This window comes from Ascaphus truei, chromosome 13 (genome assembly GCF_040206685.1).
Source record: "Ascaphus truei isolate aAscTru1 chromosome 13, aAscTru1.hap1, whole genome shotgun sequence".
Classification (NCBI taxonomy): domain Eukaryota; kingdom Metazoa; phylum Chordata; class Amphibia; order Anura; family Ascaphidae; genus Ascaphus; species Ascaphus truei.
In genome coordinates, this window is record NC_134495.1 from 27592166 (window position 1) to 27607542 (window position 15377).

Genomic DNA, 15377 nt, shown 5'->3' on the forward strand with positions numbered 1-15377 from the left:
GGGGTCACTGAGGCCAGGAGAGATTGGGGTGGGGGGAGCGATGGCCCGATGAGAGGGGGGGGGGCGGATGGCCCGATGGGATGGGGGGGGACGACAGATGGCCCTGCAGGGGCCTGAGGCAGACAGGCATGGAAGGGGCTGGCTGCCTGAAGGGGGAGGAGTGGAAGCGCTGAGGAGGGAAAGTTGCTGAGAGAGATGGAGGCGGGGTAATCTCCCCCAACAACATGAACCCGCCTCCGGCTTTTTTTTTTTTTTTTTCCTCAAGCGCGAGCGTTGGAAAAACAGCAGCGCGAGCACGGGAAAAACAGCAGCACGAGCGCGGGAAATTAAAAAAACACACGTGTGCTTCTTGGGCCAATATTTACTCGCCCGGGGGTTAAATCCACACGCCCCGGGCGTATATATATACACTACTGAGTTAAGTTATGGTGAGTTAAAAAAGTGACAAAAACCCTCCACAGCAAAGCAAATATGCAAATGTAAATACAACTGTATTTATTTTATTTATTTATTTATAAAATATTTTACCAGGAAGTACTGTAATACATTGAGAGTTACCTCTCGTTTTCAAGTATGTCCTGGGCACAGAGTAAAACAAATAATACATGGTTACAAGTACAGTTACATAAATGAACAGGGTATACATTATATACAAGACATTGCGTGCACAGTTAAAGAAAATATATATTATGAGCGTATGAAACAGTGACAGACCAGGTTAAAATGTGAGACAGCCTTAGATTTGAAAGAACTTAAACTGGTGGTGGATGTGAGAGTCTCTGGTAGGTTGTTCCAGTTTTGGGGTGCACGGTAAGAGAAGGAGGAGCGGCCGGATACTTTGTTGAGCCTTGGGACCATGAATAGTCTTTTGGAGTCTGATCTCAGGTGATAAGTGCTGCAAGTGGTAGGGGTGAGGAGCTTGTTCAGGTAGCTGGGTAGCTTGCCCATGAAGAATTTAAAGGCAAGACAGGAAAGGTGAACTTTGCGCCTAGACACTAGTGTTGACCAATCTAGTTCTTTGAGCATTTCGCAGTGATGTGTGTTGAAGTTACATTGGAGAACAAAACGGCAAATTGAATTGTAGAGGGTGTCAAGTTTGCTAAGGTGGGTTTGAGGAGCCGAGCCATATACTATGTCTCCATAGTCAATAATTGGCATTAGCATCTGCTGTGCGATACGCTTTCTGACCAGGAGACTTAGGGAGGATTTGTTCCTGTAAAGTACCCCTAGTTTGGCATAGGTCTTGGTTGTCAGGGTATCAATGTGCATCCCGAATGTTAAGTGGGAGTCAAACCATAAGCCCAGGTATTTATAACTAGTGACAGGTGTTAGGGTGGTGTTGTTACGCCGGTGCTGCCCGCAGACCAGACCCGTCCCCTGAGCTGAAGGGGGAAGTGGTAATACATGCACCAGCAGCAAAGGGAGCGTGTCCGGAGTGTGGTATGAAGCGTTGCCAGGCCAGGTGTAGTAAGATAGACAATACTTGCCGGTACCAGTTGTAGAGATAGAGTGATGAATGCCTTGCCGAGGTCAGGGAGTGGAGAGTGGAGATAGGTCGTAGTCCAAGCCGTGTTCAAGGGGTTACCAGAGTTAGTGTTGTCCAAGGGGTGCCGAGATCGAGAGCCAGAGGGGGTAGTCGTTCAAGCCGCGTCAGAACCTATGAAAACACTGAGAGAATCCAGAAGTACTTCCATACAGAGACTATGTCGAGCGACAAGTAATGGGAAGCACAGGCATAATAAAGCTGGGCAGGCCAATGGGAAAAGTGGGCAGGCCTGGAGGACTGCAAGGAGTCTTCCCTGATAGGAGGGAGGTGTTACAGCCCAGCTGAGTGTAATCCTTGATTTGCATGGAACTGTGTGATGCTTGGGGGCGACGCCTCACTGCAGGAGCAGTGGTTAAAAGTGCTCTGTTAGGCGTGTGCTCTGTAAGCTGGGAATGCATGCACATAACGTCTGGGGCTGGCGTGCGTGCAGGAGGGTGTGGGCGCGCCCGGCGCTGAGCAGAGGAATCGCCGAGGGGAGTGATCCCGCGACGGCGGCAGGGGCGAGGAGCCGTGGAGGCCGGTAAGGCAGGATTGTTTTGTGTGTCCAGGGGCTCCCTGCGGAGATGGAGTGCTCTGTGTGGGAAGCGAGGAGAACGCTGATTCCTGACAGTACCCCCCTCTTCAGGAACGGCCTCAGGACGGTCCAAGAACGGTTTCTCTGGAAACTTTTTCCTGAAGGACTTAAGAAGGGCCGGGGTATGAATGTCCTTTGAAGGTACCCAGGATCTCTCTTCAGGGCCAAAGCCCTTGCACTGCACCAAGAACTGGAGCTGACCCCTGGATAAGCGAGAATCCAAAAGAAAGTGAACTTCGTATTCCTCGTTATTTTGTACAGTAATGGGATCCGGTTTATGAGTCTGATCCGGAACGAAGTGACTGGAGATGAATGGTTTTAAGAGGGACACATGAAAGACATTGGGAATCTTCATACTGGGTGGTAGTTGGAGCCGGAATGCCACAGGATTGATTTGTTCACAAATAGGGAAGGGTCCCAGGAACTTAGGTGCCAGTTTAGGAGATGGTACCTTGAGGTGGATATTCCTAAAGGAGAGCCATACCAAATCCCCTGGTTTGTAACTGGGCGCCGAACGATGACGACGATCAGCCTGTAGTTTCGATCTGCGGGAGGAGTTGAGAAGGGTAGACTGAATCCTGGACCATGCGGTTTGGAGGGAAGAAATGCGTTCATCTACGGCTGGTACTCCAGAAGGAATGTTGGGGATGGGAAGACAGGGAGGGTGGAACCCATAATTTATAAAGAAGGGTGACTCCCGGGTGGACTCGTTTTTTGCAGAATTGACGGCATACTCTGCCCAAGAGAGGAGTTGAGCCCAATCATCCTGGAAATCGGATATAAAACATCTCAGGTACTTCTCCAGGGATTGATTGATTCTCTCCATTTGTCCATTGGACTGAGGATGATAGGCGGAAGAGAAGGAAGAAGAGATGCCCAATCTCTTCGTGAAAGCTCTCCAAAATTTGGATACGAACTGAGAACCTCTGTCGGAAACAATGGAAGAAGGGATCCCATGAATCCGGAAAATCTGCTCCGTAAAGATATCAGCAAGGGCGGGGGAGGTGGGTAATCCTTTAAGTGGAATGAAATGGGACATCTTCGAGAACCTGTCCACGACCACCAAGATAGTGTTCATTCCTCTGGACCTGGGCAAATCCACGATGAAGTCCATAGAAATGTGGGACCAGGGGCGGTCGGGAACTGGAAGGGGTAACAGAAAACCCTGAGGCCTTTGACGGAGAGTCTTGCTTTGAGCGCACGTGGGGCATGCGCGGGTAAACTCCAGAATATCTTGAGACATCCTTGGCCACCAGAAATTCCGACGAATGAGATCAGTAGTCTTCTTAAAACCTGGATGACCTGCAGATTTAGAGGAGTGACCCCAAGACAGGACCTCTGGAACAAATTTGGATGGTACAAAGAGTTTGTTGTCAGGATCGACCAAGTCTTGGGAATGCGTCTCTGGGAGTGCAAAATCTTGTCAAGATTCTTGAACGTAGACGTGGCGAGAATCCTCTCATGTGGAAGGATAGTCTCCAATGACTCCTCTGGCCTCTCTTCAGAAGAATGTATTCGGGAGAGTGCGTCTGCCTTTACGTTCTTGGTCCCGGGTATAAAGGACAGGTGAAAATCGAATCGAGAAAAAAACAGAGCACAACGAGCCTGTCGTGGACCAAGGCGTCGAGCGTTCTCTATGTAAAGAAGGTTCTTCTGGTCCGTGACAATAGTAAACGGCTCTTTTGACCCCTCCAGCAGATGTCTCCACTCTTGAAGAGCCATCTTCACGGCCAGAAGTTCCCTGTTACCCACATCATAATTCCTCTCGGCAGACGAGAATTTCTTGGAAAAATATGCACAGGGATGTAACTTATCTTGGGGCGTGGGTCTCTGGGAGAGAACGGCACCAGCGCCGCAATCAGAAGTGTCGACCTCCAGGACGAAGGGAAGTTCGATGTTGGGATGACGGAGAATAGGTGCGGATATAAAGGCTTCCTTGAGTGTCTTGAAGGCGGAGATGGCCTCGGATGACCAAGCAGAAGGATCAGCTCTTTTTGGTGAGCGCAGTGAGGGGTGCCACAATGGTGGAAAAACTCCGTATAAACTTACGATAGTAATTAGCGAACCCTAAAAAACGTTGTATGGCCTTGAGAAAATTGGGTCTTGGCCATTCAGTGACTGCTTGAAGTTTACCGGAGTCCATCATAAACCCCTCATCAGAAATGATATACCCCAGGAACGGAGTAGAGGTCGTATGAAAGGTGCACTTCTCCAGTTTGGCGTACAAATGGTGTTCACGGAGACGGGAAAGGACGTAGGAGGTGTGGCGTATATGGTCCTGGAGATCTTTGGAAAAAATCAGGATATCATCCAAGTATACAATAACAAAAATATTGAGTACCTTACGAAAGACGTCGTTGATGAAATCCTGGAAGACAGCGGGAGCATTACATAAGCCGAAAGGCATTACCAGATATTCGTAGTGTCCACTACGCGTGTTGAAGGCCGTCTTCCATTCATCCCCCTTCCTGATGCGCACCAGGTTATAGGCACCACGCAGATCCAACTTGGAAAAAATCTTGGCCCTTGTAATTTATCAAACAGTTCGGTAATAAGGGGAAGGGGGTAACGATTTTTAATAGTTATCTGGTTTAAACCCCTGTCGTCGATGCAAGGCCTCAACGACCCGTCCTTTTTCTTGACGAAGAAAAACCCAGCCCCTGCTGGGGAATTGGAGTGACGAATAAAGCCTTTCTTGAGATTCTCCTGGATATATTCATCCATAGCGTGAGATTCTGGTAACGACAAGGGGTAGGTCTTGGACTTGGGTAGGGAGTAACCAGCAACTAGATCGATTGGACAATCGTAAGTCCTGTGTGGCGGCAAGAGGTCTGACTGTACCTTATTGAAAATGTCCCGGAATTGATGGTAAACGGAAGATAGAATAACTTCGGGAACAGAGGTATTGGCCAGCAGTTGATGAGTCTCGCCTGACCTCGACCTCCAGGAAATGGGAGCGGAGGCAGTCCAGTCAATGAGAGGATTGTTAAGCTGTAGCCAAGGAAGACCAAGGGTGATGGGTATCCCAGGAGCGTGAATGGCATCGAGAACTAAGGTCTCCTTGTGCAGATGTGAAGACAGAAGCAAGGGAGCCGTCACTAAGGAGATGTGGGCCGGGGTAAGAGGACGTCCATCGATACCGACGAGTGCGATGGGAACCTTCTTTCTCACTAGTGGTATACGGTTTACCCTGGCGAATTCAAGATCCACGAAGTTTCCTCCAGCTCCTGAGTCAATGAAAGCGGCGGTAGAAGTCTTGAACTTATCGCCTGAAAGGAAGACTGGAAATGTAAGTTTCTTAGGGAGTTCATTTTTTTGAAGGGGACGTGGAGACATTACACCCAGAGAGAGCCCGTCTGTACTCACTGGGTGTTCCCGTTTCCCATTTCCCAGACACAGTGGACACTCCCAAACCAGATGTTCCATGGATCCGCAGTAGAAACACAATCCCCCGGCGTGGCGGAACTGCCATATCGGTGTGCGGATGCGTTGTACCCCCAATTGCATTGGCTCTGGCAACTCCAGTGCAGGATGAAGAGGTGTGGTAGTACTTGGGGGAGCAGGAGTGCTGCTGAGAGTACTGGGGAACGGAACTTGAAAGTTATGGAAGCGAGTGCGCTGACGCTCTGAGCGGCATACCTGGATGCGTTGATCCACTCGGACGGCCAAATCAATCAGGACCTCCAGTTGATCCGGCCTGGATTGGCGAGAGAATTCGTCCTTGATGGGATCTGCCAGGCCTTGCCAGAATACGGAGACGAGAGCCTCTTGTCCCCAGTTAGTCTCGGCTGCTAGAGTCCGGAATTCCACAGCATACTGTGTCACCCTCCGCCGTCCCTGAGTGATCTGGAGGAGAGAAACAGATGCCATCTCCCGACGAGCGGGGGAATTGAATACCCGTTGAAACTCGGCTTTAAATGCCGGGTAATCTTGGGTAAGGTCAGAACGTCGCTCCCAAACCGGGGAAGCCCAAGCCAGGGCGCTGCCAGTGAGGAGGTTATAAATGTAGGCTACCTTCTTGCGATCAGTATTGTAGAGATGGGGGGCCATTTCAAACTGCACCTCACACTGGTTTAGGAAACCCCTACAATCTTGCGGTTCACCTGCATAAGGTTTGGGGGGAGGAATCCTAACATCTGAGCTGCTAACTGCGCTTGCGGAGTGGGGGCTTACATCTGGCGGGGTCGCAGTCAGTACACTGTCTGAGAGTACTGCGACCTGGCGTGTAAGTGCCACAATTTGAACCGCCATGGCCTGGTTTTGCTGAAGCAGATTAGAAAGAAACTGCTGTAGTTCGGTCTGGTCTGCGTCTTGTGGGCTCGACATAATGTTACGCCGGTGCTGCCCGCAGACCAGACCTGTCCCCTGAGCTGAAGGGGGAAGTGGTAATACACGCACCAGCAGCAAAGGGAGCGTGTCCGGAGTGTGGTATGAAGTGTTGCCAGGCCAGGTGTAGTAAGGTAGACAATACTTGCCGGTATCGGTTGTAGAGATAGAGTGATGAATGCCTTGCCGAGGTCAGAGAGTGGAGAGTGGAGAGTGGAGATAGGTCGTAGTCCAAGCCGTGTTCAAGGGGTTACCAGAGTGAGCGTTGTCCAAGGGGTGCCGAGATCGAGAGCCAGAGGGGGTAGTCGTACAAGCCACGTCAGAACCTGTGAAAACACTGAGAGAATCCAGAAGTACTTCCATACAGAGACTATGTCAAGCGACGAGTGATGGGAAGCACAGGCATAATAAAGCTGGGCAGGCCAATGGGAAAAGGGGGCAGGCCTGGAGGACTGCAAGGAGTCTTCCCTGATATGAGGGAGGTGTTACAGCCCAGCTGAGTGTAATCCTTGATTTGCATGGAACTGTGTGATGCTTGGGGGCGATGCCTCACTGCAGGAGCAGTGGTTAAAAGTGCTCTGTTAGGCGTGTGCTCTGTAAGTTGGGAATGCATGCACATAACGTCTGGGGCTGGCATGCGTGTAGGTGTGCGTGCAGGAGGGCGTGGGTGCGCCCGGCGCTGAGCTGAGGAATCACCGAGGGGAGTGATCCCGTGACGGCGGCAGGAAGGAGGAGCCGTGGAGGCCGGTAAGGCAGGATTGTTTTGTGTGTCCAGGGGCTCCCTGCGGAGAGGGAGTTCTCTGTGTGGGAAGCGAGGAGAACGTCGATTCCTGACAGGTGTTAGCGTTGGTTCTAATCAGGAGCTCAGTCACTGGAAGCTTTACAAATTTAGTCTTGGTCCCAAATACCATTGTTACAGTCTTGTCAGTGTTTAAAAACAGTTTGTTTTGGGAAATCCAGTTTTCGAGTCTCAAAAAGTTAGACTGAAGTATGTGTTGAAGGTCAGAGAGGCTATGGCTGTGTGCATATAGGATTGTGTCGTCTGCATACATGTGTATTGAGGCTTCCTTACAAGCTGTGGGAAGATCATTAATGAACACTGAGAAGAGTAGGGGCCCCAGAACAGAGCCTTGCGGGACACCACAGGTGATATTCAGGGGGTTGGAGTTAGAGCCTGAGATGGACACATGTTGGGATCTTCCTGATATGTAGGACTGAAACCAGTTTAAAGCATGTTTACCTATTCCAGAGCTCTGGAGTTTGTTAAGCAGGATAGCATGATCAACTGTGTCAAAAGCCTTTGCAAAATCTAGGAATACTGCACCAGTGAGTTGTCCCCGTTCCATTCCACACTGGATTTCATTGCAAACTTTTAGCAGGGTAGTTACAGTGGAGTGTTTGGGACGAAACCCAGATTGGAATTGGCTAGGGAAATTTGTCTTGGTATAGAAATCGCTTAATTGGGAGTGGACACATTTTTCCAAGACTTTGGATTGAATTGGGAGAAGTGAGATTGGCCTGTAGTTTGAGACAGTGTTTTTGTCCCCACTTTTGAAGATTGGGACAACTCTGGCAGTTTTCCAGGTCTTAGGGATTTGGCCTGCAGACAGGATAGAGTTGACTATGGACGCAATTGGTTTGGCAATGGCTGGGGCACCAAGTCGAAGGAACCTAGATTGTAGTAAGTCGGGTCCACATTGGCTGCTTAGTTTTAGTTTGAGGAGCGCTTGTATAATCTCCTCTTCAGATATTGGGCCAAATTGAAAATTGTGGGCAGTGTTGGGAGGGGGTGGCACTGTAGGGGTACTCCCAGGATGAGATTCAGGTTTGTGGTTTGGGCTGCGTTTCGCTAATAAGTTAGTGGCACACCCCACAAAGTAATCATTGAATGCATTTGCAATGTCAGTGGGGTTTGTCAGAGTAATATCCCCCTTAGTGATATTACTTGGTTGTTGATGGTTAGGAGGCTGGAATATATTGTTGATAACCTTCCAGAAGTTAGCTCGGTTTGATGTATTCTGGTGGAGATTGTCAGAGTAATATTGTGCTTTTGCTTGCCTTGTTTGCCTTGTGCACATGTTCCGCATGCATCTGTAGTGATTGAGATCCTTGGTAGTGCCAGAAACTTTGTAGCTTTTCCACAAGGCATCCCTGAACTGGTAGAGTGCTATAAGGTCAGGTGTAACCCATGGAAGGTGGGCCCCCCGTACCCTTATTTTGCGTAGTGGAGCATGGGTATCGCAGAGTTTTAAGAACTCGGATTGGAAATAGTCGAGCGCAGAATCAGGGTCGGGAATTAAATCGATTCTGTGCCATGGGCAGTTGGTAAGGTCATCCAGAAACTGTTGTGGGTTAAAGTTTTTAAATGTTCTAGTGAGGAGAACTTTAGGGCTTGAATGGGGCGGTTTAATTTTTCTTACACAGTACACTATTGCATGGTCACTGAAAATATCAGGAAGGATGCCAGAGGATTGGATTCTGCTGGGGTTTGAGGAGAGAATCCAGACTAGCAAAGAATGGTTATGCGATTTCAGGTTTATCCGTGTGGGTTGGGAAATGAGTTGCGATAGGTTAAGTGACTTGAGTTGTATCTGGATTTTGTGGTTTTAAGGGTCAAGCCAATTGACGTTGAATTCCCCAAGAACTAGCAGCTCACTCTTCTCATTCAGAGAGGAAATGGAGCCAAGAAATTGGGTGATATCAGTCAGGGATTGTAGAGGGGCTTTAGGGGGGCGGTAGATGCCAGCAAGCAAGATGGGTTTAGAAAAGGGGAGGCAGATTTTGCCAACTAGAATTTCAAAAGAGGGTGGGCTTGGTGGGCAATTTAACAGTGTAAATTGTAATGTGTCTGCAATATAAAATAACACCCCTCCTCCTCTCTTTGACCTATCTCTCCTAAAAATGGAGTATCCCTGAATGGCAATATTTGCATCAAGGGTTTTAGGGGATAGTCAGAAAAGGTGAAGGGGAAACACAAATTGGATGTGCCCCCTAAAAGAATTCACTTAAATGCACACCACCAGGTATAAAAGTTAACTTTTAATAAATTTACTTAAAACATATATTACCAAAGTAATGTGTAATGTGAATTAAAATGATATTAAATCAACGCTATCAGGCATCCGTGTCGTCAATTATAAAGTCATACTATCCCAGTTGACCACTTAATGTTGGTGGGATATAGAGGACAGAGGATGCTAAGAGTCAGGGTATTTACCCCTCTGGAGCAACGGTGAGACCAAGTAGTAGGAGTATATAAATGTTCACAAGTGGGTGGCCAACGGATTAAATATCCAGCTTCCTTGCTAAATTACCAGCACTGCGCACTACAATAGAGACTTAAGTGTGTTAGAGTGAGAGTGCTTGAATGATAAAGCTGGCACATGTAGTGAAAATATTAGTACATGCACTGCATCATAAAGCTGCCAGAAACAGCAGTACTAGGGTGAATTCACAGTGATGAACTGTGTCAACGCCTCACTTAGAGTGCAAGGAATGCAGGCACACTGACTATGAAATTAAATAAATAAACAAATAACTAACTACTGGGTACTGCACAGTTAGAACCAGGAGACTGCAGACACTACATTAAAACAGCTCCAAGTAGGAGACTGACAACATTGCGCGTCCAACGCGCGTTTCCCTCCAGCAAAGGAGCTTCTTCAGGGACAGATTTTACTGGGGGAGAGAGGTCTGAACCCTTTTATACCCTTGCAATACCCTAATTGCACAACCAGTAGCTATCAGCTGTTGCACATGCGCACTGAGCTCACGCCCAAACTGACTCAATAAAGTGCTCAAATGCTAATAAATTGCAATATCAGGAGAATCCTTAGCATTGTACACTGGCGACACACTTTATTCGAGCTTGGCTAGTCCCACGAATTCGGGTATACCCGGGTGTATTGAGGTTTGTGACTGTTTTCTGCCCGAGTGCATTGAGGTATTTTCCAAGCAGGGATTGAAGCATTTTATTCCCGCTGGCTGCAATAATGCACAGTATATATATATATACTGCATTACAATTCATGAATTTATGCCATCTGGTAGACACGCGAAGCATTGCAGCCTATTAAATCCTAATCATTATCATTTAACAGATCAGCCGCCCATCAGCCAGGCATGAACCCAGGCTGGGAAGGCAAATGCAACGGGGCTTGTCAGAGGTGAGGAGCGGCGCATTCCAGGTATCTGCCAGGTACATACCGGGTATTTGCTCGAATAAAGTGTGTCGGTGCAGTACCTTTATTTAGCCGTGTTTCCATCGTTATCCGGCTGTTGGTAAAGTTTCTAAAGCTATAAATCATGAGCGCCGCATGGAGTGTCTAATGCGCATGCGCGGGCACTTAGACGTAATTCCACTTTGTTCCGTATACAATGCGCACGCGCAAGGACTTAGAAATTGTAGACCATTGTAACCCAGTCATTATGCGCATGCGTGGGGACTTAGAAATAATTCCGAGGACTTAGGAATTATTCCATTCGTGTCTGTACGTATTGCGCATGCGTGAATACTTAGAAATTCTCCGCGATTTCTGGCCGTTAGTGTGGCGCATGCGCGGGGACTTAGAAATTATTACAGTATTTACCCAAACATATTGCGCATGCGTAGGGACTTAGAATTTAAAAGATAGAAACAAATGCACATGGATAAGTTTGTAATAAAGCACATGCATAGGGTACTGACTATAGGTAGAGGATAAGGGTATATAGGACCTATATTGCACACTTAATATTGAGTGATTGTACAGATAAAATTGTTAACAATCCCCCATACGTATATTATACTACACAATGTGTCAACTTACAATGCAGTGGTGGATAAGTTTTAGGGGATAGCCATGTTTCTGTAAGAACGATGGCTTTGGGTTTATGCATAAGGCACCATGCCCTTAGTTCGTCCAGTTTGGGCAGCAGGCTCCGGATGTTTATATGGGCGACAGATAGCCCTTTTTGGAATTTAAAGGTGGAATTCTCAGGGGCATGGGACAGAGCTGAAATGGGAGGACCTGGGTTAGGTTCAATATCACCTGCTAAAGAGAGTAACAGTATGAGCAGAAATTTGGGTAGTTGTTTGCAAGTTGTAAATTTGTGGTGTTTGCCATTTGAGTGAGCAGTGGTTGGTGTGCTGGTTTTTAGAGTTCTCCACCAACATTCAGTAGATAGTGCAAGGCTTCTGAGTAGTCCAGGGTGTATGGTGATATTGGGTGTGGGCCAGGATGGAGAAGTTTGTAGTGGGTAGAGGGAGTAACATCTCCATGAGGCCAGGAGAAAGAAAAAAGTTAAAATACATAGCAGGTTCATGATGCCAGAGGTAGGCAGTGCTGCAAGGAGCTGTTGTGAGCAGACTGAGTGTGAGCAGACTAAACAGCAGGTGTGTGCCTGTTCCTTGTCAAATGTTTAGCTGTATTGCAATTCTAGAGTCAGTTCAGGGTTTCAGTGTATTGTGCAGTCAGTTTTGGGAGAGACTGCAGTAAATAAGTTGTAAAGGGGTGGGGGTTGAAATAGGCAGGTTAGCAAGCTTGGGATCATAGTATGATCTGAGTAGCTTACCATTTGTTGTCTTGAGTAAAAGAGTTTGCAGTAGATCCAGTCCCCAGTCACCTGTAGTCAAACTATAGTCTAACTGTATTTATCACTTAAAAAGCTCACTTTATATGCCTCACTGTCTAATGCCTAATGCAGTTCCTGCAAAGATGCAGGAAAGGTGTTGGTTTTATACAGATAAAGCAGTCACATGACCCTCCCCCTCTCCAATAAATCAGCTTGTTCCAGTTGGTCAATTAACAGCACAGAGTTAAGAGGGAGAAAAAAAATAAATAAAAAATAAACACTTTTTAAATTTAAACATACAAACTTATATAAATTCTACAAGGCCAGAGTCAGTCTTTTACACCGGATTTGCACATCAGGAACATACTTATATCAATTCTACAAGGCCAGAGTCAGTCTTTTACACAGGATTTGCACATCAGGAACATACTTATATAAATTCTAAAAGGCCAGAGTCAGTCTTTTACACAGGATTTGCACATCAGGAACATACTTATATCAATTCTACAAGGCCAGAGTCAGTCTTTTACACAGGATTTGCACATCAGAAACATACTTATATAAATTCTAAAAGGCCAGAGTCAGTCTTTTACACAGGATTTGCACATCAGGAACATACTTATATCAATTCTACAAGGCCAGAGTCAGTCTTTTACACAGGATTTGCACATCAGGAACATACCTGTGAAGATAATGCAATTAGATCCATGTCATATCAGCTGAGGTTATTGGTCTTGCATGAAGAAAGTGAGTATATTAACTATAGTCTAACTGTATTTATCACTTAAAAAGCTCACTTTAAATGCCACACTGTCTAATGCCTAATGCAGTTCCTGCAAAGAATGACCGAGTACTGATTGGAGGTGGAGCAATTTGCAGAGGGAGTAGTGGGAGTGGCCATCGATTTCTCTTTTTTATCCATCCTAGCTTCTTTTATCAGTGTGATAATCTCCTTTTTCTCTTTCTCATTAGATATGGGTTTTTTCTGATATTTGTTATCTCTATTCTCATGTCTATAACCTGAATTGGATCTACCATATCTGCGGTGTTGGTGAAATTCCCCCTTCCTTCTCCAATTCCTTACTCTATCATTTGCATAGTCATCCTTGTCACGTTTGAGTTTATTTGTTTTTCTCTCAATAATTTCTTTCTCAAACGCAACCACCCTTTTGTGTACCATTTCATCCAATGAGATGAATTCTTCCGTATCTTCAAATGGTTTAATAATCTCCTGTACCTGGGCTATCTCCCTCCCCAACACCTCCAGTCTCTCTTTTCTATAAGAGACCAGGAGTTTGATGAGGGAGACAGAACAGGCTTCCAGAGTAGCATTCCAACTGGCTGTAAATGTTTCAGTTACCTCAAATGTTGGTTTCTTTGTTATTCTCAAACCTCTTGGGACTAATTTGATATCCAAATAATTCTAAAGAGAGAGCAAATCCAACCAATTCCTCATTTCATCTTTTGTATAATTTTCCAGTTCCTGAAAATAATTTTTTAGGTCAACATTTTTCTCTTAAACTTCAATGGGGTCCTCATCTATAATATGTGCAAATTTATTCCTCCTGGCTAAACGTTCTTCACAGCTTTGCATCATTTTAGTATCTGAAATTTAGATGTTTTTTTTTTAAATAAAAAGTACACAATTTCCCAACAATTTACAAAAACTAAAACAAATAACACAAAAGTTAATCCAATATTATATGGATATTGTAAGAAATATAAAATGGCCGCTAACTTCTAAGTGATATATAACAAAAGAAACAAAGGAAAATGAAGTAGCGCCTCTAATATATCCCGAACAAAGCTATGGATTTGAAGAACTAGTTAACCCTTCTGTAAATGCATCCAGTGGGGTGGTATGATGATAGCAAAATAAAACTGTGAACCAGTATTAACAAAGAATGTAAAATAGTAAATATGATGTTAATAAAACACCAACATACTAAACAATAAAAATAATAAAAATGAAAAATACTTCAGTATAATGACAAAAATGAATATAAAAAAATATTAAATAAAAAACCTTTATAAATAACCTCTGAAAAAACAAAGTCCCGTTCCAAAAGTAATGTCCTCCAGGTATTTGGCAGCCCGTTTCAAGGGGTTCACTATTCCCCGATTATACCTATGAAAAAAGAAGAAAAGAAAACAGGCGCACACCTAGTGCATTAACGTAATAACAAATGTTTATAGAACTTAAAATCAGACAATTGCCCCCTCACAAGAGTACTGAAATTGTAAGCAGATATGAGATTGGCTCTCTTGTGCCAGCAACGCCGTCCGATTTGAGCAATGGCGTCCTCTCGTGTCTCTCCTACATGCAGCCGGATGGCCGGAAGTGACGTCCCTCCATCTCGATGCCCTGCACACAGAGTCCCTCCGGGAACCAGTAGCTCCAAGGTCTCAGTTTGGCAGATATATTATGGGAGAACAGGAACCAGCGTCTCTCATCCAGCAGTATCAGAGTTCATGGGCAAGTGACGGCTTCTGTCAAACCACGCCCTACGCGTTTCATCATCTATGATGACTTCATCAGGGGGTACCCATTGGACGCCCCTTCACAGTATTTATAGGGGGGTACTTTGCATATATTAATGAATCAATCCAATATATAATTAACTAACATACAATGCTAAACACATAGTATCAATAACATCAATAGCATATTGTTATGAGGGCCACATTGATTTGTTCAGAAAATCAGTCCAAGAATAGGACACAAAATGATAATACATTCAATTGGACTAAAGAACTGTTAACAATGAGTAAGTTAATTTTTTTTAAAAATTCAAAAGTGATTCAACTGTTGTTAATTATAATTATAATCACAAATAGGGAATAAGGTACTTAGTATTCAATGGGGTAAAATTAGAATCAAGGAAATTGAAAGGAAATGAATGTACATTACAATAATCCTAAATTTATATTAAAAAAAAAAAAAGAGAAGTTTTTTTTTATAAAAAATATATAAGAGATATAATTCCCTACTTATTGTAAAATTTCAATGTACATCGCAGAACTAAATGAATAACTAAAATATAAGTAATATCACATTTGTCTTTTTACTCATTGTTTATTATTATGACCCATATATTTTAAGAGTCTGGAAAAGAAATTAACCCTTAACATGTAACTAATGTAAATAACATTTAGTATATTTAACCTAACGACCTAACGACAATTAGCCACATAGCTGGGCAAATTGCTCCACCTCCAATCAGTACTCGGTCTTGAGAGATGATTGTAAGGGAAATGGGGAAACCCAAGAGCAAGGTGCAGAGGGACCAAGGGAAGGAGCAAGACCAAAGATTACCTCCAAGGGTTCCAATCAAACAAATACTGTTTCACCCAATAGAACTAATAAATCCACCTCTT